The 27,579-nt window shown below is 43.9% G+C and overlaps 1 long non-coding RNA gene across 1 annotated transcript; it reads left to right on the top strand.

Moving 5' to 3' along the window:
• The first annotated feature begins 2,197 nt into the window (after window positions 1-2,197).
• LOC134347588 (uncharacterized) lies at window positions 2,198-13,834 on the top strand. Its single transcript, XR_010018204.1, has 4 exons — window positions 2,198-2,247; window positions 4,977-5,105; window positions 8,072-8,201; window positions 12,636-13,834. It is a non-coding gene; the product is annotated as an uncharacterized LOC134347588 (long non-coding RNA).
• The last annotated feature ends 13,745 nt before the right edge of the window (window positions 13,835-27,579 follow it).

Below are 27,579 nucleotides of genomic sequence, written 5' to 3'. Positions count from 1 at the left end.
GAGCTCAACAAGAGCAGAAGCAGGGTAGACAGGAAAACTTGGAGCAAGGATCGATGGACCGGACCGTGAACCGGAATACGGACTTCACGGACCAGACCATGACACTAAGTCACTTGGACCAATTGGACTACAGCCCAGGGTTTTGAAGGAAATAGCTGAAAAGATTGTGGCGGCATTAGTAATGATCCTAGAATAGTTCTTGAGGACTATAAAACTGAAATTGTCACTCCACTCATTAAGAAAGGAGGGTGGCAGAAGAAAGAATATTAGTTCCAGTTAGACTGACCTCAGTGGTTGGAATCTATTACCAAGGATGCGGTTTTGTAGTAGCTGAAGGAACTTGATAAAATAGGCCAAAGTCAGCAAAGTTTCCTTAATGGGAAATCTTGCCCGACAAATCTGTTGGAATTCTTTGAGGAAGTAAGAGGCAGGATAGTAAAAGGAGAGTTAGTGTTGTGTATTTGATTTTTCAGGCAGCCTTTGATAAATTGCTGCACATGAGGCTGCTTAACAAGAAAAGAGCCTGTGGTCTTACAAGAAAGATATTAGCATGGATAGAAAATTGGGTGATCGGCAGATGGCAAAGAACAGGAATAAAGTTGGCCTTTTCTGATTGGCCGCCAGTGACTAGTGGTGTGATGTAGGGGGTGGTGTGGGGACCACCTCTTTTCATGTCGTATGTCAATGATTTGGATGCAGAAATTGATGGCTTTGTGGCCAAGTTTGCAGATGCTATGAAGATAGGTGGAGGGCCTGATAGTGTTGAGAAAGCAGGAAGTCTCCAGAAGGACTTAGACAGATTGGGAGAATAGGCAAAGAAGCGGCAGATGCAATATAGTGTAGAGAGTGCATGGTCATGCACTTTAGGCAGAAGAATGAAGGCGTGGACTCCTCTAAATGAGGGAAAATTTCAACAATCAGAGGTGGCGAGGAACTTGGGAGTCCTCTGTGCAGGATTCCCTGCAGGTTAACTTGCAGATTGAGCTGGTGGTGAGGAAGGCAAATGCAATGTTAGTATTCATTTCAAGAGGACTAGAATAGAAGGGTAAGGATGTAATGCTAAAGCTTTATAAGGCATTGTTCTGACTACACTTGCAATGTTGTGAGCAGTTTTGGGCCACTTATCTAAGAAAAAATGTGCTAGGATTGGAGAGGGCCCAGAGGAGATTCATGTGAATAATCCCAGGAATGAAAAGTTTAACACATCAGGAGCATTTTTGATGGCTCTGGGCCTGTACTCACTGGAGTTCAGAAGAATGGGGGGGAGGAGGGTGAGGTCTCACTTAACCTATCAAATATTCAATAGTCTGGATAAAGTGGAGGTGGAGAAGATGTTTTCTGTCGTGGGGGAGTCTATGGCCAGAAGGCACAGCCTTAGAATTGAGATTCATCCATTTAGAACAGAGATGAGAAAAATTTCTCCAGCCAGAGGGTGGTGAATCTGTGGAATTCATTGCCACAGATGGCTGTGCAGGCTAAGTCATTGGGTATACTTAGAGCAGAGGTTCTTGATTAGTAAAGGCATCGACGATTATGGGTAGAAGGCCAGGAGCCATGGTAGTATGGTGGAGCAGACTCAATGGGCCAAATCACCTAATTCTTCTCCTATGTCTTATGGTCTTAAAGATCACCTCTCAATAATGGATTACCATTACTAATCCATTCATTCTCTGCACAACTGCCTTTCTAAGAATTCATGAAAAATATTAAAATGCTGAATTCTGAGTTAATGGATTAGTTATGAATTAACTATATCCAGATAGCCAGATAATATGCATGTTGTTTAAATCAAATAAAAATAGAAAGCTTTCACAGACTCATTCAACTAAGTATTTTTCAGGTGAAACCACATCTGAAAATGTGGCAGTAGGTAATGTAGGTAATACGGCAGTCAATTTGTAAATAATAATAATAATACAATAACTTTATTCTATAGCACCTTTCATACATTAAGGTGCAGGCTCAAAGTGCTTTGCATAGACTGTAAAGTCAAATCAATATAACCATAAAATACGAAGCAAAATCACAAGTAGGAACAAACATTATATAAAATGTAATTGAATATATCAAATTATATAAATGTAATCAACATCAATTGGCATTAAGTAATCCTGTAAGTAGGCCAAATTTTAAAAAGTACTGTAGATTTTTAGAAGAGCAAAAGGCCACATCACCAGTTTTTATATGCTCTGTTCTAGGAACACTAAGCCAACCATTTTTCGCTGAGCCAAGATTACGAATAAGGAGGTAAGGGGATAGGTACTCCAAAATATAAAGAGGAGCTAGGTTATTCAGAGCTTTATATACAGTTAAGAGTATTTTAAAATTGATTCTAAAGGACACTGGCAGACAGTGTAATGATGCCAAAATCAGTGAAATGTGCTCAGATTTTCTTTTATTTGGTTAAGATTCTTGCTGCTATTTGAACAAGATTTATACCTGTCTTAGGGAGCTCTGAAGGAGTGCCTTACATTAGTCCATTTGGCAAAAAACAAAAGTGCGTATCAATTTTTTTTTGCATCTTGAGGTGTTATAAGAAATCGGATTCTCGCAATGTTCCTTAAATGAAAGATTGCAGTCATAGTAATATGGTTGCTATGTGATCTCTGGCTTGATTTGTAAGGCCAGATGATCAAGTTTATTTCTAAGATTCACATATTATTTATTGCTACCAATAAGCAAAATGTCTGATTTTCCTTAATAACTTAAAGAAATTCAAAATCACCCATGCTCGTAAGACACTGGACCCACAGGGTTCCAAGCCTCAAGGTCATCCGGCATATTAGACAAATATAGTTGTGTGTCATCTGTGGTAATTCAACTTGTGTTTTGAAATAATCTGACCTAATGGGAACAGGTAGACTGAGAATAACAACAGGCCAAGAATTGATTACTGTAACATACCAAACACAATATCACGGATTTTCGATGAACAATCACCGCAGCTAACAAAAAAAAATTTATTTGTGTTATTTAAGATTGAAAACAACTTAAGGCAGTCACTGAAAGACCTACCCATTGACCAGGATGGTTTATGAGAAAACTGTGATCTACAGTATCAAATGCTGCGCTCAATTCTAACAGAACAAGGACTGATATGTTACCTGTGTCGACATTAAACTACTTTAAGCAAAATGGTTTCTGTACAATGGTTTGATCTAAAACCTGGCTGATATTTGTCAAGAGTAGAACTTTTATTCAAGTAATCACTTAATTGTCGAACAGCTACATTATCTAAAACTTTACTTAGAAAAGGCAGGTTAGAAATAGGTCTAAAATTTTCCAAAGCAGAGCAGCCAAGATTACTTTTCTTAAACAGGGGTTTAACTACTGCTGTTTTTAAGGAATCTGGAAAAATGCCAGAAACTAGTGAGCAATTAACTATGTCAAGTATGCAGCTAATTAGCGTGTCAGAAACTTCTTTAAAAAAGCCTAAGGGAATAGGATCAAGGGCACAAGTGGACAGTTTCAGCTGAGTAATTATTTCTCAAAGTTCTGGTAAACTTGCTTCAGCAAAGGAGTTTAGGGCACAGTATTGAGCTCACTGTGGTTCAACAAGGTTTATTCTTGAGATCTGTATTTTAAATTACATCTTATATTATTTATCTTTTCTGTAAAAATTGCAGCAAAGCTCTCACTTTTAGCCTCAGATTCTTCCAGTAACCAATCCAACAATGGATCTGGGATCAGTAATTGAAAACAATACTCGGATTACCTGCACTGTTATTAACAACCTTAGAAAAAGTATGACTGTCTGTTAAGACCAACTGCTGTGTTATATTTATCTCTATGAGCCCTCAAGATTATATTGTCAATTGTTAGTTTAGTCTTCCTCCATTCATGCACAGCCTTACTACCCTCTCGTTTGAGTTTACAGACTGTAATGTGTGGATCTGTTTCTTTCAGAGCAACGACTCCCTTTAGCACTATGTATGCACTGATAAACTTTCCTACGTGCATTGATCTGTTGTTTTTGCATGCAAATTATTCTCCCTCTCTTGCTTGTGAAAACACCAGTTAAAACCTCATTCTCCGCTTGTGTGCTTTTATTTTAATTGGTATGTAGTTGCACAGACACAGCAAATTGGCAACAAGTAGGAGCCTGGAAATTTAATGAATATCACCAACTGCATCGACAGCTACAGGAGAGAGACAGCACGAGAAAAGAGTTAAGCCGTACAGACCATCACGGTGCTAACAAAGGGATGCATGAGTAACAATGAAAGACGCACAGCTAGCGAAGTTAAAGTGAAAATAAAGTGATGATGGCCTGAGTCGGGAAAGTTGACGAATTTGATAGAGCAAATGAGGACTGGGGATTGCAGATCGAGAGGGTTGGACTGTATTGTAATATGAACGACGTGGATGAGAAAAAGAAAATATCCATGCTTCTCAGCTTAATGGGTACTAAAACAGATAGGTTCTTACGCAACTTAGTCAATCCTGAAAAGTCAGCAAGCAAGACGTTTGATGAAGTTGTTACAATTTTGCACAATCACTTGAGACCAAAACTGCTAGTAATAGCTGAGAAATTTAGACTTTACAAAAGGAACCTGTCAAAGGATGAAAGCATTTCTGAAAACGTTGCAGAACTGTGTAAACTTTCCCAGTACTGAGACTTTAGAGATGGACTTTCTGATGCATTAAGGGACAGGCTTGTATGTGGTGTGCATAGTCCAGGCACTCAAAAGAGACTACTGACACAAAGAGACCAAACCTTAGAACGGGCATTGACCATTGCGATATGATTGGAGACTGCAGCAAATGATGCTGCAGAACTACAGAGAAAGAGTTTAGAATGTGAAACACACAAAATATCACTGAATAGTGTGTAACACCCTGAGAAAAGCTTCATTGCTAATGTAATGGTTGTTCTGTAGCAGCAGTGTTTGGGTTATAGCTAGAGATAACGGGGTCTTTGGAATGTGTGCCATCCAATGAAGGGCTTTTTTTTTTCCTCATTGTGTGCCTGACAGCGAGGTATTCTAAGTCTTTCGTTCGGCAGAAGATGAAGAGAGAAGATGCCTGAATGGAGTGGACTTGGAGTGGGGCCGGGAGTCAATGAAGCCCGGGGAAATCGATGGAGGACCAGCGGAAGGGAAACTGTGAGCTCCAACGTGCACATTAGACTGTTTCATTATAATGGGCACTTTTCTGTTAGTTTTTCTTTACTAACACTCCAGTCAAATTAAGAATTATAAAGCTAAATTGTTTAATTGCGTATGGTGTACTGTCTGTTATTACGTGGTACTGATTTGTAATGGGGTAACACATCACACAGCATCCACACAAACAGGAGGTTTTGCACCTTAATTTCACACGTTTGGCAGGGCCTGAGATTGTCTTCCTTCGACTTATGCAGCTGACAGAAACTGAGGGTTACAATTCTGGGGCTTGTCCGGGATTGATGTCATTGGATGCTGCGTGATTGCCCTGGGCATTGAACCAGTGGGTTGTGTGTTTAAGTCTGTGCTAGTGTGGATGCTGCCGGAGTTGAATGGTGGTGTGCCTCCATGGGGTTACCAGTAATGAATGCGTGCGTGTTGAGTGGAGTAAATATTTGTGCTCTGATGAATTGTTAATACTAGTGTTTGTATGTTAAATTTAAAATGGCTTCTTTGTTATGTTAAATGCTGAGAAAGTCTCTTGCTAGACATTTGCTTGGTTTAGTACAGATAGCAGGGTGCTATTAGCCAATGGGTGTCCATGTTATCATTTCTTGGGGTGATAATGCCGTCTCATATGACTGGGAAATGGGGTTTTTGGCGGGGAGTCAGAGGAGAGACAGGGAGGACAGCGGGCGTGCGGGGGTTTTTGGCGGGGAGTCGGAGGAGAGATGGCGAGGACGGCAGACGTACGGAAAGGCTCCAATCGGTCACTCTGGGTGGTCCCGAGCCGCGAGTTGACGGGGTCCGGGTGGTCGGCAAGAATTTCTGAGCTCCAACTTGTGCACGAAGAACTTGAACTTTGATAAGCCTGGAGCCTTTTTTTCCCATTACTTCCTTTTCTGTATCAAACTTACATTAATTTCATAGACTTAGTAATATCTATAAAGTGTACTTGGTAAAGCGCACTGTGTGTGCTGGCTGGTGATTGATGTTTGCGATTGATTCAGGTGGTATTGGTACAGCAACCGACCCAGCGGGAAGCGTCCAGGCGAGAGCTGGGCGAGATTTCCCCTAGACATATACGAACCAATATAGCAGAGCGTTACACTATTAAAGTTGTAGGCAAAGTTAGGATTATGGAGCGGAGGTGGGCACAGTCTTTTAGTTCAGACTAGCGCTGACGCAATGGCGGTGGAACTGCCTGGTACTATTGGAGCCCCAGGAGAGAGCGGGCTGTGGACTGTCCATACTTTCCGGGAGGAGGACAGTGTAAGAGAGCAGGCCAAATCACAAGTCAAGTCTCCTGTCGCTGGAGGCGGAGACTTCAAACACAGGGTTTTCTCGTTTTTGCTTAGTAAGGGGAAGGGGTGGTCTGATTTGGAATGTCTAATGAATCCCTGTCTCCCAGTGAAGAGTGAGAATTCTGAGCTAGTATCTGCCCTTACCTCTCTGGCAAATAAATAGAAAACTGCCCAGGTCCCAAGTCCCAGCTATGGTCAGCTCTACCTATTCTCAGGAACGAAGCCCACCCCTAAAGGGGAAGAGGAGTATGAGACTTGGATGGAGCAGATCTCTCAGTTGTTAGATGAGTGACAGTGCTCTGATGACGTAAAGAGACTGAAATTGGTTGAGAGTTTGAGGGGGCGGGCTGCGGAGGTGGTGAGAGCCGTAAAGTCACAGTAATCCCTTGCCGCTGCTGTGGCTTACATGTGAGCACCGGAAAATGCAATGGGCATGACAGGAAGTCCAATGGAGCTCATGACGGGGTTTCAGAACATGCATCTGGAAAAGGGGGAGAAGCTTTCTGCCTATATCGTTCGGCTAGAGAGGCAACTAAATTGCTTGCAGCGCAGAGGGGCCATTCAGGTGGCTGAGGTGGATCTGTTAAGAAAGGATCAGATAACAAAGGGAGCCCAGTCCCAGAACCTGATCGCTTGGGGTCTCTGACTGTCTCGTAAGACACGGCCCCCTCCCTTGTTTGTTGAGTTGAATCAGAGAAGTGTGGAAGGAGGAGAACATGTCAGATGCGCGGGAGGCCTCCGTCAGCAGGGTACAGTCCTTGGAGTAGCCCCTTGTGTTGAAATGACCATGGATAGCCCAACCCGGGGAGCGGTAAAGAAGATTGTGGTGGTGTGATGAGAACTGATCTCCGGTTGTTATCAGCAAGTGTGCCCCCACCGCATGATGGAGCTGACAGGGAGGTGAACCCTCTAAGGGGACAGACTATATGGAGGGTTGTCAGCAGCCGGGGTTCTATGAGAAGGGGAACGGTTGGTATTGTCTGTTATAACTGTGGTGAAGTGGGACACTTCAGGCGGGAGTGTGAACGATGGGAAATCCCTCGAAGAGTGAGCCCCTGGATACCTAAGCAGAGAGAGACGTTGGGAAAACTTGAAAAAGACCCAGTGAGGGGATGGCCTGGTGTATTCGGGGGCGGGGGGGGTGCACATTCCCAGCAGCATATCAAGGAACATCCTAAAGAAAAAATCCCTATTCCTTGAGGCTTAGTGGGGCCAAGCTCCAGTGTATCGCTACAGATAGAGGGTATTTATATTACAGCCACACTTGACACAGGTTCATAGGTCACTTTGCTGTACTGTTCGTTTTACAACCAGTATCTGGAGCATTTACCATTGACACCACTCAGTGCACTAGAGATCTGGGGTCTCAAAATTCGTGGGGGCCGTTTTTAAATTATTTTCATAATCTTTGACTTCTTGTTAAAGTACAGAAGCTGGTTAATAGCATATTTTATTATCTGATAAGGGTTTTTTTTAATTTTTTTCTTCCCAAACAGCTTTAACTTTGGTAGTGGGTATAGATCTTTTTTTGATAAAACAATTTATATTCTAATATATGAATAAATCTAATCTATATGAATATTGGGTAAGGAGTTCGTTCATGTGATTCAATATACTGTATCTGGTATTATTATGTTTTTTCTTTTGTTTTATAATATGCAGTGCTGCCAGGATAATCAAAGACACGACCCACCCAGCCAACACACTTTTCATCCCTCTTCCCTCCGGGAGAAGGCTCAGGAGCTTGAAGACTCATATGGCCAGATTTGGGAACAGCTTCTTTCCAACTATGGTAAGACTGCTGAACGGATCCTGACCCGGATCTGGGCCGTACCCTCCAAATATACGGACCTGCCTCTCAGTTTTTTCGCACTACCTTACTTTCCATTTTCTATTTTCTATTTATGATTCCTAATTTAAATTTTTAATATTTACTATTGATTTGTACTCTAAAGAGCGGGAAGCGCAGAATCAAGTATCGCTGTGATGATTGTACGTTCTAGTATCAATTGTTTGGCGACAATAAAGTATAACGTATTCTCTTGGACTCTGTATTCTTCTATATAGAAATCAATAAAATATTGAGAAAGAAAAGAGATCTGGGGTCTGAGTGCGGGTGATTATCCACCTCATGGTTATCTGTCAGTGAAGCTGGAGTTTTCGGAGGCCGACATGGGAGGGTCTGAGGTGCTTGTTACATTAGTGCTGGTTTGTCTGGGCCCCGCTGAGAAGGGTGGTGTTTCAAATCTGGTGGGGGCCAACAGTCCTCTGGTGAGGAGGCTCATGGGAGCCTGCACGGAGAAAGCTGGAGAGAGCTTCCTGAGAACATAGTCTGTTCACCCGGTGTTTCCAGTTGCTTTTGAGGAAGTGAGTGGCTACACTGGGCCGGATAACGAGTTCAGACGAGGTACTGTGTGGTTCACTCAGCCCGAACCAATCGTGTTACGGCTGGGGAAGTAGTGAGAGCAATGGGAAACCCCAAATTCCCAGAATGCCACAGGGCGAGACCATCTTGGTGGACGCTCCGGAAGACCATGAGGAGGAATCTGGATTTCCAGCTGGGGTACTGGTGAGGCCCGAATTGCAGAAGCCCTGGGTTGTACAGGCAAATAGGATGACAGTGATTGGCAGGAACTCTGCGAAGAATTCAAGCCCCTGGCACATCTTTTCCCGGTGTGGTAATGTCTAGCGTCCCTGTGAGACAAGCCAGGGAGAAACCCACTACAAAAGGGGGAAAGTTGACTGCTGAGTCATTCAACTCTGGGGGCTCCCCGGTTCCTGCGGGTTGGAAGAGGAGGCTGGCAGAGAAGATGCTGAAGCTGGAAGGTGTCTTTTCTATTGACGAGTTTGATGTGGGTGGTTCCAAGAGGGTTATCACACTATCTGGGTGATCGGGACCACCCCATTCAAAGAGTGGCTGCGGCAGCTGACCCCTGTAGAGATGGAAAATGTTTGGCAGCATTTGTTTAAGTTGAAGGAAGCTGGCCCCTATGTATTCCCAGTAGTAGTGGCCTGGAAAAAGAATGGGAAGGTACGGATATGTGTGGACTATAGGACTCTGAACAGGCGCACCGTCCCTGACCAGTATACTGTTCCGAGGATTGAAGACGCGCTGTCCTGTCTGAGTGGTGTGAAGTGGTTCAGTGTGCTGGATTTGAGGAGTGGATATTAACAGATCCCTATGAGTGAGGCCGACAAAGAGAAAATGGCCTGGGATTCTTCCAGTTTGAAAGGATGCCCCAGGGCATATCAGGAGCCCGTGCAACCTTCCAGTATGTCATGGAGAAGACGGTGGGGGATATGAACTTTCTTGAGGTATTGGTGTATCTGGATGACCTCATAGTGTTTGGGTCCACCTTGGAAGAACATGAAGTGAGGTTACTGAAGGTGTTGGGCCATCTGAAAGCTGAATGGTTAAAACTTTCCTTGGACAAGTGCCAGTTCTGCAAAATGTCTGTCAGCTATGTTGGGCACATAGTCTCACAATATGGAGTACAGATCTGTCTAACATAGAGGTGGTCAACACTTGGCCAAGACACCAGACTGTGAGTGCTCTGCACTCGTTCCTTGGGTTCTGCGGGTATTATTGGAGGTTTGTGCAAGGCTACATGAAAGTGAGTCACCCTTTAAATCAGCTTCTGTGTGGTTACCCTCATTTTGGGGAAGAAAGGGAGGAGGACAATAGGAGAGGAGGGTAAAGAGTATCTTAGCTCTTCAGAGCCTTTTGGAGCAAGGTGGGATGCAAAATGTGCAGAGGCCTTTCAGTCGCTGAAGGAGATGCTGACCCAGGCACCTGTTCTGGCTTTTGCAGACCCCCGATTGCCATATGTAATGCACACAGATGCCAGCCGAAAGGGTTTAGGGGGCATCCTGTATCAGGATCAGGGCAACAGGTTGATGCCCGTTGCATTTGTCAGCCAGAGTCTATCACCCTCCGAGAAAAACTACCCCACGCACAGGTTGTGGTTCCTGGCATTGAAATGGGTGGTGGTGGATAAGCTGAGTGACTATCTCTACGGTGCAGGTTTGAGGTGAGGATGGACAACAATCCCCTAGCTTATATCCTGATCTCGGTGAAATTGGATGCCACAGGGCCATCGGTGGTTGGTGGTGTTGTCTGCCTATGATTTCAGCCTGAAGTACCGGCCGGGAAGCAAGAACCGTGATGCTGATGCTTTGTCCCAACGGGTGCATGAGGGACTAACTTTCCTGCCCCGGGAGTGAAGGTCATGTGTCAGTTTGGCATCACGGTGAAGGCAGAGGGAAAGGAGAGGCAGGATCGAGTGGTAGATCAATTGGGAGCTTCTGATGGCACCATTCCCCAAGTTTACTGTAACCTGACTGCTCTGAAGACAAAACACTGCCGGAATTGAGTTCTGGGGAAGTGGCAGCTGCTCAGCGAGATGACCCGGGCGATGATACCATTTGGTCAGCAGTCGAAAAGAGAGACATGGCCCAAGTGGAGAGGTCGAAACACACCGCGGTACTCCCATTACTGAGAGAATGGCCCAGATTGGAGTTGAGGAATCAGATTCTATACCGGGTCATGTCACCTCCGGACTGACCTTGCTGTTCCCTGCTGGTTCTGCCTGAAAAGTGTTGTAGGATTTTGTTGAAGTCACTTCATGATGATTCTGGACAGTTGGGGGTTGAAAAGACCTATGGATTGCTCAGACACCGGTTTTACTGGCCCTGAATGAAGTCAGAGGTTGAAGAATACTGCAAGTCGTGCATTCGCTGCATACGGCGGAAGACACTGCCTATGCGGACAACTCCCTTGTCCCAACTTCTGAGTGCGGGGCCTCTGGACCTGGTGACTATGGATTTCCTGTCAATAGAACCCAAAACCAGCAACACAACAAATGTCTTAGTCATCACAGACCACTGCACCAGATATGCTCAGGCTTTTCCTACCAAGGATCAGAGGGCTTCTATGGTGACCAAAGTGTTATAGTAGAAGTATTTCATTTATTATGGCCTCCCTAGGGGGATACATAGTGACCAGGGATGGGATTTCGGGAGTAGGCTCATACATGAGTTACTGAGCATGCTCGGAGTCGAGAAGTTGAGGACCATGTCCTATCACCTGCAGGGTGAACCCCAGCCCAAGAGGTTTAATCGGACCTTGCTAGACATGCTCGGGACCCTGGAGATCAGCAAGAAGAGCAGGTGGAGTCAATATATTGGACATCTGGTCCACTATTACAACTTACATGAAATGAAGCTACCGGGTACTCAACATATTATCTGATATTTCGGCGCGAGGAAAGGGGCTACCTTGGCAGCATAAGCTGGCTGACCGCTGGGTGGCTACACCCTCTGTGGTGGAGAGTCAGATGCCAAACCTACCAGTTTTCTGGGTGAAACCAAAGGATGAGAATGGGCCTGTCAAGATTCTCCATCAGAACCACCTTCTGCCTCTGGGACAAGAGGTACAGGTTGACCCAGAGCCTGACCTGGAGCCTACACATAGTAAGAGGACTCTGCAGTGATGCAGAGCCACTGTAGGACCAACAGAAAGGGAGGTTAGGCTAGCAGAGTGGGATACTGATTTGTAGAATGAGGAAATGGGGTGTGGTATATGCTGCCTTTTGCTAACTCCTCACTGATTGAGGAAGAGATTCCCAACCCTTCTCAAGCTGTCAGATGAAATTGGTGGGCAGGGGTCTGTCTGTGGATGGACTGGGTTTCAGCGGGACTCTGCAAGGGATGAAGAGGGGCTCAACCAAGGGACAGAGGGGTCCGAGTTCCAGGAGGGCATGAGTGATAGAACGGGGGAGGCCTTGCCAGGCAGACCAGAAGTATCCCCAGTAGTGTCTGAACCTGAAGAAGTAGATGAGGGGGTACGGAGGTCTCAAAGAATCAGGAGACCACTGGATAAGCAGGCCTATGTAGCAGCGGGGGAACAGAGAGTGGTCCCTACTGCTGTGGGGAGCTATGTCACTGCCTTTTACACCTGGGTTGGACTTTGTGTTTTGCAGGAAATGTTGGCAAATTATCTCAAAGTCATGAGGACATGACTAAATTTGGTGGGCGGGGGAGGGGAGAGTGTAACGCCCTGGGAAAGTTTTCACTGTTAATGTAATGGTTTTTCTGTAGCAGCAGTGTTTGGGTTATGATTAGAGATAATGGGAGCATCGGAATGTGTGCTGTCCAATGAAGGAAGTGCTTTTTTTTGTTGTTTGCCTAAGACCAAGGTGTTCTCGGTCTTTTTGTTTGGTGGAAGATTAAGAGAGAAGATGCCTGACAGGACAGGTCGTAGCCATCAGGGTGGAGTGGACTTGGAGTGGGGCCGGGAGTCGACAAAGCCCGGGGAAATTGATGGAAGACCAGCGGAAGGAAAACCGTGAGCTCCAACTTGTGCGCATTAACCTGTTTCATTAAAATGGGCCCTGTTCTTTTTGTTTTATTTTACTGACCCTCTAGTCAAATTAAGAATTATAAATCTAAACCATTTAATTGCATATGCTGTACTGTTATTTTGTGGTACTGATCTGTAACGGGGTAACACATCACGCAGCATCCACACAAACAAGGGGTTTTGCACCTCAGATTTCACACGTTTGGCGGGTCCAGAGACTGTCTTCCCTAGACTAACACCACCGGCTGAACCTGAGGGTTTCAGGGACAAAAAGACTTGTCACAACCCTATTGGCAAATAGATCAAGGAAGTTCCTCGCAAAGAACTGTCCCAGTATAATTGTCTCATCAGCTCCAGCAATTTGGCAAAGAACAATGGACCAAGTGCTCCAAGATATCCCAGGAACACAATGTTACCTTGATGATTTTGACTGGCAAACTCACCTCCAGAACCTTGGTAAAGTGCTTTCCAGGCTGACTGAGTATGGTCTGGACATAAAGAGAGAGAAATGTGAGTTTTTCAAGAATGAAATCTCATTGTGGACATGTTATTGATAAGCATGGTTTACATAAGTCACAAGAGAAGATTGAAGGAGTGCTGCAAGCACCCAAACTGAGAAGTGTGTCATAGCTTGGGTCATACTTGGGCCTTGGAATGGTCAGAAAGATGTGAAAAAGCATTCTAGGAAGCAGAGAGACTAATACCATCAGATGAACTACTCACCTATTATGACCCATCCCTGTCCATCAGACTGCTGTGTGATGCATCATTGGAGCTGTTTTGTCACACATTATGAAAGATGGATCTGAACATCCGATTGTGTTTGCGTCAAGATTACTGACGAGTGCAGAAAACAACTACACACAGATCGACCGAGAGGCCCTTAGTCTAGTAAGGGGAATGAAGAAGTTCCACCACTAACTCTACGGACAAAAGTTTATGCTAGTGACAGATCACCAGCACCTTGTGTCCATTTTCAATCCCAGGAAGGGAAACCCAGTGATGATTCTACCCGGTTACAACGTTCGGCAATTTTCCTAGGAGTCCACTCTTACAACATAGAGTTCAAGGGTACCAATACTGTTGGCTTGTCATGTCTTCCACTGTTGGAAACAGAAGAAGAAAAGTCTTAATTCTGTGACCCAGCAGTGGTGTTACACACAGCATTGGTAGACAAGCTGCTAGTCAGAAATTCTGAAATACAAAGATAAACAAGGAATGACCTGACATTGTTAAAAGTCTGTGACATCGCCATGCAAGGATGGCCAGCTCATGGTAATCCTATGTTTCCAGAGTTCTCAGTGAGACAAGACCAACTGTCTATACGTCAAAGAACATTGATGTGTGGATCTTGTGATCCCTCTAAACTGCACACCAGAGTGTTAGAGAACATGCATGAAGGACACCTGGGTACAGTCAAAATAAAGAGTCTCGCCCAGAGCTACATGTGGTGGCTGGGAAGTTATACCAATGAAGTCAGCCACATCAGAAAAGACTGTTTCTGCTCTGAGGATTATCTTTGCCAGAAGTGGAATACCTGAACAAATTATGAGTGACATCGGACCACAATGCACATCAGAAGAGTTCAGGATATTCATGAAGAAAAGTGGAATCAAACATTTCAAATCAGCTCTTCACTACCCAGCAATGAATAGATTAGCTGAAAGGCTTATCGAAACCTTCAAGAAGTCCATTAAAGGTATGGACAAGGAAGACATTTCTCTACAGCACAAGGTGGAAAATTTCCTTTCTGTGTATCAGAACTCTTTTCATGCGATGACAAATCAAACACCTGCAATGCTGTTCATGAGCAGGAATCTGAGATCTCACATAGACCTCCTGAAACCAGATCTACGGAGGGAAGCAGAGAATAAACAGTTGGCAAGTGAATCAGCAAGGAACTTCAAAGTTGGACAGGAAGTCCTAGTGTGTGATTACTGAGAAGACAAGTGAATACCCAGTAGGATAGCTACAAGAACTGGACCACTGATATACACTGTGGATATTGGAGATGAGACAGGAGATGTCATGTGGACTAGATATTGGATGCTCTGCAGAAGAACACACCTGAGTCAATTGCATCCAACAAGACAGACACATTATAGTCACTGGGCTTACCTCTCAGTGATGATGAGACTGGGAGCAATATGACACCGGAAACTGAGAACATTGTCTTAGACAAGACACCTACCAAACCTGATGCCACTGAACAGGTCCAAAAGTGCCATCATGAAAGAAACAGAGCATCACCCAAGAGACTGAATCTTTAGTAGAGTGAAGTTAGTTATGGACTGGTATTGAATTGAATTGACTTGATTTCTTACATCCTTCGCATACATAAGGAGTAAAAATCTTTACATTGCATCTCTGTCTAAATGTGTCTATTGTGAAAGCATGTTTATTTGAATATGATTTGTTAAAGGGAAATTGAAAGTTTTGTTACATATACAGTTTTATGTTACATTAATCTAAAGGAGGAGGAAGTGTAATGTATGGATCTATTTCTTTTAGAGCAATGACTCCTCTTAGCACTATGTGTGGACTAATAACTTACCTATGCACATTGATCTGTTAATTCCACAGACACATTGCTCATCTCTCTCTCTCTCTCTCTCTCTCTCTCCCCAGTTTAAAACTCCCTCTCCGTGTGCGTACATTTACTTTAATTGCTATGTAGTTGCACAGACACAACACACAATGCTTGAGTTTTCCATGGAATTAAAATAGTAGATGAATTCTTAACATGCTTTTCAGGGGCTACTATATCGGCCAGTGCCCACAGCTTAGCATTCATATTTTCTGCCTTATTATTTACAAGACAGGCAGTATTAGAGTAAACACTAAATTGAGACTGACTATTAAGAATATTAGAAAAGCAAGAGGCAGTTGAAGTATCAAAAACATCTCTTAACAATACTCTCCTCTTTAGCTTTAGTAACAGATATTGTTATGTTAAAGATAATTCAGTAATGATCTGAAAATAACTAGTAATAGATGAGTCTTGTAGATAGTGATATGCTAAGGGACAAGATCTTCTGCAGAAAGGATAAATATTGGCTAGGACACTAAACAGAACTTTGCTGCTTCTCTTGAAATTAGTGACACATTTTATACCCTGCTGAAGGGATGACATCTCAAACACATTGAAGAGTCTTATATAGGAAGTCACATGGATGGAATTAGTCATAAGGCATGGAAAACGGCTCGTAGTCCACCAAATCCCTGCTGACCATCAGACCCCCATTCACACTAGTCCCAAGGTGCTTGAGAAACAATCATCTTCTCACTGTGGAAGACACTAGCAGCATACCGAAAATTCAAGTGTCAAGGGGCAAAAGTGAATGAAGTTGCCATTACTATGGAGCAGGTTCTTGGGAAGCTGAAAGGTCTGAAGGTGGATAAGTCACCTGGACCAGATGGACTACATCCCAGGATTCTGAAGGAGGTGGCTGAAGAGGTTGTGTAGGAATTAGTAATGATCGTTTAAGAATGGATTCTGATATGGTTCAAGAGGATTGGAAAAATGCAAATGTCGACTCTTCAAGAAAAGAGAGAGAGGCAGAAGGAAGGAAATAATAGGCTATTTAGTCTGACCTCAGTGGTTGGCAAGAAGTTAGAGTCCATTATTAATGAGATTTCGGGGTACTTGGAGGCACATGGTAAAATAGGCCGAAGTCAGCACTGTTTGCTTAAGGGAAAATCTTGCCTGACAGATCTGTTGGAATTTTTTGAAGAAATAACAAGCAGGATAGACAAAGGAGAATCGGTGGATGTGTGCACTGGGATTTTCAGAGGCCTTTGACAAGGTGTCACACATAAGGCTGCTTAGCAAGTTAAGAGCCCATGGTATTACAGGAAAGATACTAACATGGATAGTGCATTGGCTAACTGGCAGAGGCTAATAGTGGGAATCAAGGTTGCCTTTTCTGGTTGGCTGCTGGTGACTAGTGATGTTCCACAGGGGTCTGTAATAGCCACCACCTCTTTTTACATGATATGTCAATGATTTGGGTGACAGAATTGATGGGCTTATGGCCAATTTAGTGGATGATACAAAGATAAGTAGAGGGGCAGGTAGTTTTGTGGAAGCAGAGAGGCTACAGAAGGACTTGGACAGATTAGGAGAATTGGCAAAGAAATGGAGAAAATTCAAAAATCTGAGGTGCAAAGGGATTTGGAAGACCTCTTTCAGGATTCATTAAAGGTTCATTTGCAGGTTGAGTTGCTGATAAGGAAAGTGAATGCAATGTTAGCATTCATTTTGAAAGGACTAGCATATAAAATCAAGGGTGTAATGCTGAGGCTTTATAAGGCACTGATGAGGCCTCACTTGAAGTATTGTGAGCAGTTTCAGGCCTCTTGTCTAAGAAAGGATGTGCTGACACTGGAGAGGGTTGAAAGGAGGTTCACAAAATTGATTCCAGGACTGAAGGGCTTATCATATGAGGCATGTTTGCTGGTTTTAGGCCCGTACTCACTGCAATTCAGAAGGAAGAGTGGGGAATCTTACTGAAACCTATCGAATATTGAAAGGCCTCGATAGAGTGGATATGGAGAGGATGCTTCCTATGGTGAGCCACTCTAAGACTGGAGGACACAGCCTCAGAATAGAGGAATGTCCTTTTAGAATGGTATTTCTTTAGCCAGAGAGTGGTGAATCTGTGGAATCTGTTGCCATAGGTGAATGTGGAGGCCAAGCCATTGGGTATATTTAAGGCAGAGGTTGATTGATTCTTGATTAGTCGGGTCATGAAGAGATATGGGGAGAAGGCAGGTGAATGGTGCTAAGAGGGAAATCGATCAGCCATGATGGAATGGCAGAGCAGACTCAAGGGGCCAAATGGCCTAATTCTGCTCCTATGTCTTATGGCTTTATGGTCTTATGGTCCTTTGATCTGTGGTAAAAAAGTTAGGGATGTCACTGAACAGTCTCCTTTCACACAATCAATGTGAGAAGAGTGCGCACCACATCCTTGTCCTGTGCCTGAGCACCTGCTGGATTTGGTGGGACATCAATGCAGATGGAAGTGTAAAGTCCACCAAGCTAAAGCTCCATGAATGAGTGCCCTCTGCAGCCTCACAGCAGCTTGGTTACAAACTTGACTTTGTAAGTTAAACTTCAGGGGCATGTTGGATCAAGTCACTGCAGGTCCATCAGCTACGTCAAATCCTACCACATCCCTGAACTCTTGGGGTAATGCATTACAGCCAATTAATGTGCCAACTCATATGTGGGACCTTAAATTTGCAAGATTCGATGAGTGGAGCCCACAACTTTCAGAAATCGAATCAAAGCATTTATTGAACTGAGCCCAGCTGGATCTGAAATTATTTTCCTCTCCTCCTCTCCTCTGCTCTGTTCAGTATCCTAACCGAGTGTTTCTTTGATGGATAGATAGCCTGTTTTACGAGAGGTGTCACCAGCCAACTAATGAATTCACAGTGGATGGATTCCAGTGGAAGAATCAAGGCACAATTTATTTCACTACTTTGGCATCTTGGTACAGGCTCAAAGGACCAGATGGCTGACTCCTACCCCTTCTCCTAATTTGTTTTGTATCTACACAGCAGTCACGTCCACGTTCTGTTTCAAAGTTCTGATCCCTTTCAGCTCTCTGTGTGAAAATGTTCGTATCTAATTGTGAACTGGTGACATATGAAAGAAGTGATTGGAACCTCAGTGCTCTCTGCTCGTCTCTCCACAGAGCCTACCTCACCAACTGGGTATTATCAACATTCTCTGCTTTTATTTCTGAAACAGATCCAGGCCTTTCATAGGCAGAGAGAAGCCAACTAACAACACGGAGACAATTAGACTGGTACATGCATAGGAGAGGTTTAGAGGTCTATGTTCCAAATGTGGGCACCTGGGTCTATCTTAAGCAGGAATCTTCATTGGCATGGACCAGTTGGACCAAATTCAAGTCAAGCTTATTGTCATTTAACTATAAACATGTATACCATCAAATGAGACAATGTTTCTCCGGACCAGGGGGGTTCTCCAGCACAGTGTTACATATAACACCCAAAAAATACACAATAACTTAGGAAAGTAAGAATTAAATCTACAAGTGAATGAATTACGCATAGGTAGGCAGAGTAAAGTGCATAAATATTGTCAGGTACAGTACAAATTATCCGGTGACACTGCATGGTCCTGTATTACCTCTGTATTACCTCGGGCTCTGAATGATAGTGATGGCCTCCATTTTTCAGATGTAAAGCAGCAAATTCTGGTAACATCATGCACGCTGCTTGTAGAGTCCGTGAGAGAGATACGTCAGAAACAGCTTTCTTTGTCCATTACGTCACAGATAACTTTCTGCAGAGTTTGAGACTGCAGAAACAATTACTTATGAAATTTAACACCAGATTTAAAAAACAAGACAGGCCTGTCGGGGCTTTCTGTGGAGCTTCAGATCATTTAGGTTTTTACACACTTGTCAAGGGACAATAAAAAGAAATTAGACTTAAGCAGAGTGGTGGCTATGTGAGTGGGACGTAGTTAGAGTGGGGAACTGAGGCTTTGGCTCAAGAGGCTTCAGCAAGAAGAGGCTTGGTGTAGGCTGAGAGATCTGTCAAATTTCCATTTTTTCCCTTTACTAGTGTCTAGATATGGTACTGAGAACTGATCCCAAGTCAGTAGGCTGCTCTTCGTACAAGATGTGAAGATCTGGGAGTCCTTCAGTTTGCCTGATTGCTAAATCTGAGAGAAGTGTATCTGGGCGCAACTCCTTACAGATTGTGATAGGGAATTGGAGCTGGATGACCTTTGGTCATGAGGATAGATAAGAGCTACAGGGAGGTAGCCACACCTGAGTTGCAGAAGACAGAAAGCTGGGTAACTGTCATAGTGGGAAAAGAGAATAGGCAGATAGTACAGAGGAGCCATGAAAAGTCCTTGGCAAGTAGGACTAAGGTGAATCCCAAGGCATTCTGTACATAAATCAAGAGGAAGAAGTTAATCAGGGAGAGGGTAGGACACTCAAGGATAAAGAGGGTAACATTTGCTTGGATTCAGAGAATGTGAGTGAGGTACTTAATGAGAACTTTGCTTCAGTTTTTAACCAGGAAAAGTACATGGAGGACCAGGAGATCAGTGCTCAGTGTATAAATACATTAGGGTGTTTAGAGAGCAAGGAAGAGTAAGTGTTGTGCCTCCTAATGAATATTAAGGTGGATAAGTCCCCAGGGCCTGATAGGATTTACCCCAGTTTATGGAAGGAGGCGAGAGATGAGATTTCTGGGTCCTTGACCAGTATCTTCTGGTCCTCTCTAGGCACAGGTGAGGTCCCAGAGGACTAGTGAGTGCCTAACGTTATACCTCTGTTTAAGAAGGGAACAAGGGAAAATCCTGAACTATAGACCAGTAAGTCTCACGTCAATTGTAGGGAAGTTGCTGAAGAAAATTCTTAGGGATAGGATTTATGGCTATCATGAGAGGGCACAGTTTTAAGGTGCTTGGAAGCAGGTACAGAGGAGATGTCAGAGGTAAGTTTTTTTATGCAGAGGGTGGTGAGTGCATGGAATGGGCTGCTGGCAATGGTGGTGGAGGCGGATATGATAGGGTGTTTTAAGAGACTCCTGGATAGGTACATGGAGCTTAGAAAAATAGAGGGCTATGGGTAAAGTCTAGATAGTTCGACGGTAGGGACAGTACGGTGGGCCGAAGGACCTGTATTGTGCTGTAGTTTTTCTGTGTTTCTATATATGAGCATTTGGAAACCCATGGCCTGAGTGCAGAGAGCCAGCATGGCTTTGTGTAAGGAAGGTCGTGTCTTACTAACTTGATTGAGTTTTTTGACAAGGTGATGAAGAGATTGATGAAGGTATGCAGTAGATGTTGTCTACATAAGGTGTTTGATGAAGTCCCTCATAGGGGGCTAATCCAGAATATTAAGATGCATAGGGTCTGCGGTGAATTAGCTGTCCAGATTCAGAACTGGCTTGCACATAGCAGATAAAGGATAGTGATTGAAGGGATTTATCTGAGCTGGAGAGTTGTCATTAGTGAAGTTTCACAGGGATCTGAGCTGGGACCTCTGTTGTTTATGATGTATGTAAATGACCTGGATGAAAATGTGGATGATGGGTGGATTAGTAAATTTGTACATGATACCAAGATTGGTGGAGTTGTGGATAGTGTAGAAGATTGGCAAAGAACACAGCATGATATAGATCAGTTGCTGATATGGGCTGAGAAACGGCAGATGGAGCTTAACCCAGATAAATGTGAGGTGTTGCACCTCGGTGGGTCAAATACAATGAGACAGTACACTGCTAAGGGCAGGATTCTTAACAGAGTTGCTGAGCAGAGAGATCTTGGGATCAAGTTCATAGTTCCTTGAAAATGGCGACACAGGTTGATAAGGTGGTTAAGAATGCTGATGGAATGCTTGCTTTTATTAGTTGAGGCATCGAGTTCAAAAGTTAAGAGGTTATGTTGTAACTTTATAAAACTCTAGTTAGGCCACATCTGGAGTGTTGTATACAGTTCTGGTCTGCCCACAATAGGAAGAATGGTGAGGCTTTGGAGAGGGCGCAGAAGAGTTTTACCAGAATGCTGTCTAGTTTAGAGGGCATGTACCATCATGAGAGGATGGACAAACTTAGGTTGTTTTCTTTGGAGTGGCAGCAGGTGAGGACAGATTTATTGAAGGTCTCTAAGAATATAAGCAGTGTGGATAGAGTGGACAGGGAGTATCTGTTTCCCATGGTTGATATGTCTAATACCAGAGGGCATGCATTGAAGGTGAAAAGGGGTAGGTTCAAAGGGGATATGAGGGGTAGGTTTTTTGCTCAGAGGATGGTGGATGTCTGGAAAGTGCTGCCTGGTATGGTGATAGAGGCAAATATGTTAGAGGCTTTTCAGAGATGTTTAGACAGGCCCATGAATGTGAGGAAAATGGAGACGTATGGGCATTGTGTAGGTTGGAATGATTAGTTTGGGGATTTCGATTTACTTTTTAGCTGGTTCAGCACAACACAGTAGGCTGAAGAGCCTGTTCCTGAGCTGTACTGTTTGATGTTCTCTGATCTACCTCTGTGGCTGTTGCCCTCAATAACAAGTATACCACTTTGGACACACTTTAGGAGGTACAACCAACTAGGGGAAAGCTGCAGCAACCAGGTCTTTGGCACTGAGTGTGGGGGAGAAGTGGAGAGTGGTGGTGATAGGGGATTCAATAGTTAGGGGTACAGGAATTTTTGTGCATGAGAAAGCTACTCCTAGATGGTATGTTGCCTCTCAGGTGCCCTGGTCAGGGAAGTCTCAGATCAGATCCATAGCACTCTTCACGTGAGGGGGAGTAGCCAGAAGTTGTGGTACATAATGGTACCAACAATATAGGTAGGAAAGGGGATGAGGTCATGAAGAGAGAGTATAGGGAGCTAGGTGGTAATCTCTGGAGTGCTCCCTGTGTCATGAACCAGAGGGGTAAGCAGAGGATGATCTGGCTGATGAATGTGTAGCTGAGAAATTGTTGCAGGGAGCAGGGTTTCAGATTTGTGAATCATTGGTACCTCTTCTGGTGAAGGTATGACCTGTACAAAAGGGACTGGTTACACCTGAAGTTAAGGGGAACCAATATCCTTGTGGGCAGACTTGCTGGACCTGTTGGGGAGGATTTTATCTAGTTTGGCGGAAGGATGGGAACCTGATTGATAAGTCAAAGGATGAGGGTGTTGAAATAAAGATAGATGCAGCACATGGAGAGACTGTGAGGAAGAATAGGCAGTGGTAGGGGATAATTGCAGCCAGCTGGGTGGGTTGAAGTATGTCTACTTTAGTATGCTAAGTGCCAAGAACAAGGGTGATAAACTTAAGAGCATGGATTAGTACATGGAAGTACAATATTGTGGCCTTTCCAGAGTCTTGTCCGTCACAAGAGCACAATTGGCTGCTGGATGATCTGGGGTGTAGATATTTCAAAAGGATCAGGCAGAAAGGTAGAAGAGGTTGGGGAGTGGCATTGCTAACTAGAGAGAGCATCACAGTTGCAGAAAGAGAGGACAATGAGGAGTGATTGTCCACTGAGTCATTGTGAATGGATGTCAGAAACAGGAAGAGAGCAATCACTCTATTGGGAGTATTATACACACTCTCATTATCACAGAGGCATTGAAGAGCAGATCAGGAGGCAGATTTTCAAAAGATATTTCAAAAATAAACAGGGTTGTCATGAGTGACTTCAATTTCCCTAATATTGATTAGCACCTCCTCAGTGCAAACAGTTTTGATGGAATGGAATTTGTTAGGTGTCATGAGCCCAGTGGCTTGCTATAGAGCATTGAGCTTCTGGGGTTTTTTGAGCACCCATATTTGCTAATTAGTGTCTAAACTAGAGTTGATAAACCCTTGTGTTTTTGGTTTAATCTTGTCAAATTAATTGTGGCTGGCATGTGTCCCCTGCAGTCTCTGATTATGTGAAGAGGAGTCTCAGTCGGTGCCTTAGTGGGTCATTGTATAGGAGAGGATGAATTATCCTGGTGTCGCCCAGTCACTCCTCCGAAGCTCTGATCCTGACATTCAACCTTTTGTTTCCGTCTCTTCCTGGGGATCCTGCCATTCCTTCATGCCTGGGTCCAGTCCTTCGTGAGTGCTCCATGACAGAATGACCCCACTCCTTTGGACCCAGTGGAGGTTCTGAGCTTCTCCACATTTTTTCCAGGGTTGTCTGGGTCAACAATGTCCATAAGGTCTCACATGTTCTGCACTTTTTCTCAGTTATATGCTATGTTGCTGGGCTATATGACCTTGCTATGCTTTCAAATGAAATGCAATGTTGCCAAGTTATATGCTTTGTTTCCAAGTTACATACTATGTTTTCAAGTTAAATGCTTTGGTTTGAGAGCCAGATCTTCATTATGTTTTTTTTTCAGATTTGCCTTGGGAACATCAGAGCTGTTTTGGATTTCCCAGTGCTGCCTTGAGCTCAAGGTTCGCCTTGTGCTTTTCGGACCTGCCTTGAGAGTGTCGAGCTCCAGGTCTGCCTTGTGTTTACTCAGACCTGCCTCAGGAGCACAGGACATGTTCCAGATTTTCCGGCCATGGCCAAGAAATCTGCCTTGTGTTTTTTCAGATCTGCCTCGAGAGCTCCCTGGGCCATCTGGTGCCAGCCTTGGGGGGCAGGGGTGGAGGTACTGTCATGAACCTTGTGGCTTGTTATAGAGCATTGAGCTTCTGGGATTTTTGAGCACCTGTATTTACTAATCAGTGTTGGAGAGGATGAATAACCTCATGGTGTTGCTCAGTCACTCCTCCGAGGCTCTAATTTCAACGTTTAATCTCTTGTTTCTGTCTCTTCCTGGGGATCCTGCCGTTCATCTGCACCTGGGTCCTGTCCTTTGTGAGTGCATCATGACAGTTAGCAGTGTTCAAAAAGGGTTCCTGACACAATATGTAGATGGGCCGACTACAGGAGAGGTCATACTAGATATAGTACTAGGCAATGAACCTGGTCAGGAGACAACTCTTTCGGTCAGTGAGCATTTCGGAGACAGTGACCACAATTCACTAACCTTTACATGGCCTTGGACAGGGACATTAGCAGACAATATGGAGAAGTATTTCATTGGGGGAAGCTGAATTATGATGTTATCATGCAAGAGCTTGGGAACATAAATTTGGAACAGATGCACTTTGGGAAATGGAGAACAGAAGTGTGGAGATTGTTTAGGGAGAACTCTCATGGGGTTCTGGATAAGTAATATTCCACTGAGGCAGGGAAAGGACGGTAGGTTGAGGAAACTATGGTTGACAAGAGATGCAGAGCAACTAGTCAAGAGAAAGAAAGAAGATTTCTTGAGATTTAGGAAGCAAGGTTCAGTCAGAGGTCTAGAAAGTTGCAAGGTAGCCAGGAGGAACTTAAGAGTAGACTTAGGGGAGCTAGAAGGGAGCAGAAGGAGGACTCGGGGAGTAGGACTGAAGACAACCCTAAAGTCTTCTACGCATCTCTGAGGAACAGGAGGATGGCTATTGATCGGAGATAAAAGAGAAAACATGTGACTGGGGTTAGGAGAGGCAGGGGATGTCCCTAATGAAAAAATCTGCTTTATTATTCACCAGTGAGGGGGACTTTTATGAATGTGAGGACATCACAAAACAGACTAAAATACTGGAACATGTTGATATTAAAAAAGAGGAGATACTGGAACTTTTGAAAAAGATTAGGATAGGTAAGTGTCCAGGGCCAGAAAGAATATACTCCTGTTAAGCGAGGGAAAAGATTGCTTCACCATTACCAATGACCTTTGCATCCTGACTGACGGCAGCAGTAGCACCAGCAGACTGGTGGCTAGCAAATGTTATTCCTTTGTTCTGGAAATGTAATAGGTGTAATCTTGGCAATTATAGATCAGTGAACCTTATGTCCGTGGTGGACAAATATTGGAGAGAATCTTTTTGGACAGGCTTTATGAGTGCTTGGAGAAACATAGTTTGATTAGAGATAGTCAGCATTGGCTCTGTGAGGTCCAGGTTGAGGCTCACGAGCCTGATTGAATTCTTTGAGTAAGTGACAAAACAAATTGATGAAGACAGAGCAATGGATGTGATGTATATGGATTTTAGTAAGTAGTTTGACAAGGTTCCCTGCAATACTCCCATTCAGAACGTCAGGAGGTATGACATCCGGGGAAACTTGGCTGTGTGGATTCAGGATTGGTTTACCCCACAGAAGGCAGAGGGAAGAGGTTCTACCAGGAGTCCAGTGTTATTCCACAGGGATCTGTTCTGCCATCCCTGTGCTTTGTGAGTTTTATAAATGAGGAAGTGGAAGAGTGGGTGAGTAAGTTTCAAAGTTTGAAGTACAAAGTAAAATTTATTATCAGGGTATATACATACCACTACATACAACCCTGAGATTCTTTTTCCTGTGGGCATGCTTAGCAAATCTATAGAACAGTAACTAAACAGGATCAATAAACAACAGACTGTGCAAATGCAAGTATAAATAAATAGCAATAAATAACAAGAGCATAAAGTAACAAGATAAAGAGCTCTTAAAGTGAGACCATTGGTTGTGGGAACACTGGAAATAGAATGAGTTTTGTTCAAGAGCCTGATGATTGAGGGGCTGTAACTGTTCTTGAACCTGGTGGTGGGAGTCCTGAGGCTCCTGTACCTTCTACCTTACGGTAGCAGCGAGAAAAGAACATAGCTTGGGTGGTGGGAATCTTTGATCATGGATGCTGCTTTTCTACAGGAATGTTTGAAAATGTCATGAAAGTTGGTGGTGTTGTGGATAACATAGAAAATGGTCGTAGGTTACAATGGAACATTGACAGGATGCAGAGCTGGGCTGAGAAGTGGCTGATGGAGTTCAATGTGGGCAAGCGTAATGTGATACAGGTTGGAACTTGAAGGCAGTGTAGAACACGAAGCGATCTTGGGATCCAAGTTGTCGACCATGTTCGTAAGGTGGCTAAGAAGGCGCTTGTTGTGTTGGCCTTCACTAGACCTTAATAACATACAATACAGGAGCAGAATCAGGCCATTTGGCCCATTGACTCTGCTCTGCCATTTCGTCATGGCTCATCCATTTCCCTCTCAGCCTCAAAATCCTGCCTTCTCCCCATATTTCTTCATGACCTGACTCATCAAAAATTTATCAATCTCTGCCTTAAATATACCCAATGATTTAGCATCCACACCTGCCTGTGGCAACGAATTCCACAGGTTCGCCACCCATTGGCTAAGGAAATTCCTCCTCATCTCCATTCTAAGTGGACATTCCTCAATTCTAAGGTTGTGTCTTCTGGTCTCGGACTCTCCAGCTATAGAGACTCTCCCTCTCCACATCCTCTCTATTGAGCCTTTCAACATTCGATAGGTTTCAATGATTTGGAATTGCGGTGAGCACAGGCCTAGAGACATCAAAATCTCTTCTTCAATCCCAGAATAATTGTTGTGAACCTTCTTTGAACCCTCTCCAATGTCAGCACACCCTTTCTTAGATAAGGGCCCGAAACTGCTCACAGTACTCCAAGTGACACATTGCCAGTGCTTTATAAAGCCTCAGCATTACACCCTTGTGTTTCTATTCTGGTCCTCTCAAAATAAATGTAACAACATAATTGCCTTGCTCACCACTGACTCAAATTGTGAATTAAACCTTTGGGACTCCTGCACAAGGGACGTTGCACCTCAGATCTTTGACTTTTCTCTCCACTTAGAAAATAGTCAAAGCTTTTATTTCATCTACCAAAGTACATGGCCTTACATCCAAATCATTGACACACTGTATGACAAAAAGAGAATTTTAGTCAGGCATTGAATTCAAGAGCAGAGAGGTAGTGTTGCAACTGTGCAGGTCACTGGTTAGACCACCCTTGGACTGCTGTGTTCAGCTCAGCACAGGAAGGATGTGGAAGCTTTAGAGAGGTTGCAGAGGAGATTTATCAGGATGCTGCCTGGATTAGAGTGCATGTCTTATGAGGTCAAGTTTAGTGAGCTAAGGCTTTTCTCTCTGGGGCGAAGGAGAATGAGAAGTGAACTTGTAGTGGTGTGCAAGATGCAGAGATGAAGTGGGCAGAGAATTTTTCCCAGGGTGGAAATGGCTAACTTAAGGGCACATAATTTTAAGTTGATTGGAAGAAAGTACTGAGGGGAATTCAAAGGTAGGTTTTTTACATAGGGAGTGGTAGGTGTGTGGAATGCATTTACGGGAGTGGTGGTAGAGGCAGATATATTGTGCACATTTCACAGACTCTCAGATAGGCACATGAATGAAAAGATAGAGGTCTAAGAGGGAGGGAGATTTAGGTTGATCTTTAACTTGGAAATAAGTTCGGCACATCATGGACCAAA

Source organism: Mobula hypostoma, chromosome 6 (assembly GCF_963921235.1).
Source record: "Mobula hypostoma chromosome 6, sMobHyp1.1, whole genome shotgun sequence".
In the NCBI taxonomy this organism is placed as follows: domain Eukaryota; kingdom Metazoa; phylum Chordata; class Chondrichthyes; order Myliobatiformes; family Myliobatidae; genus Mobula; species Mobula hypostoma.
The sequence above is the reverse complement of the archived record's forward strand: the minus strand, read 5'-3'. Positions and strand labels throughout refer to the sequence as shown.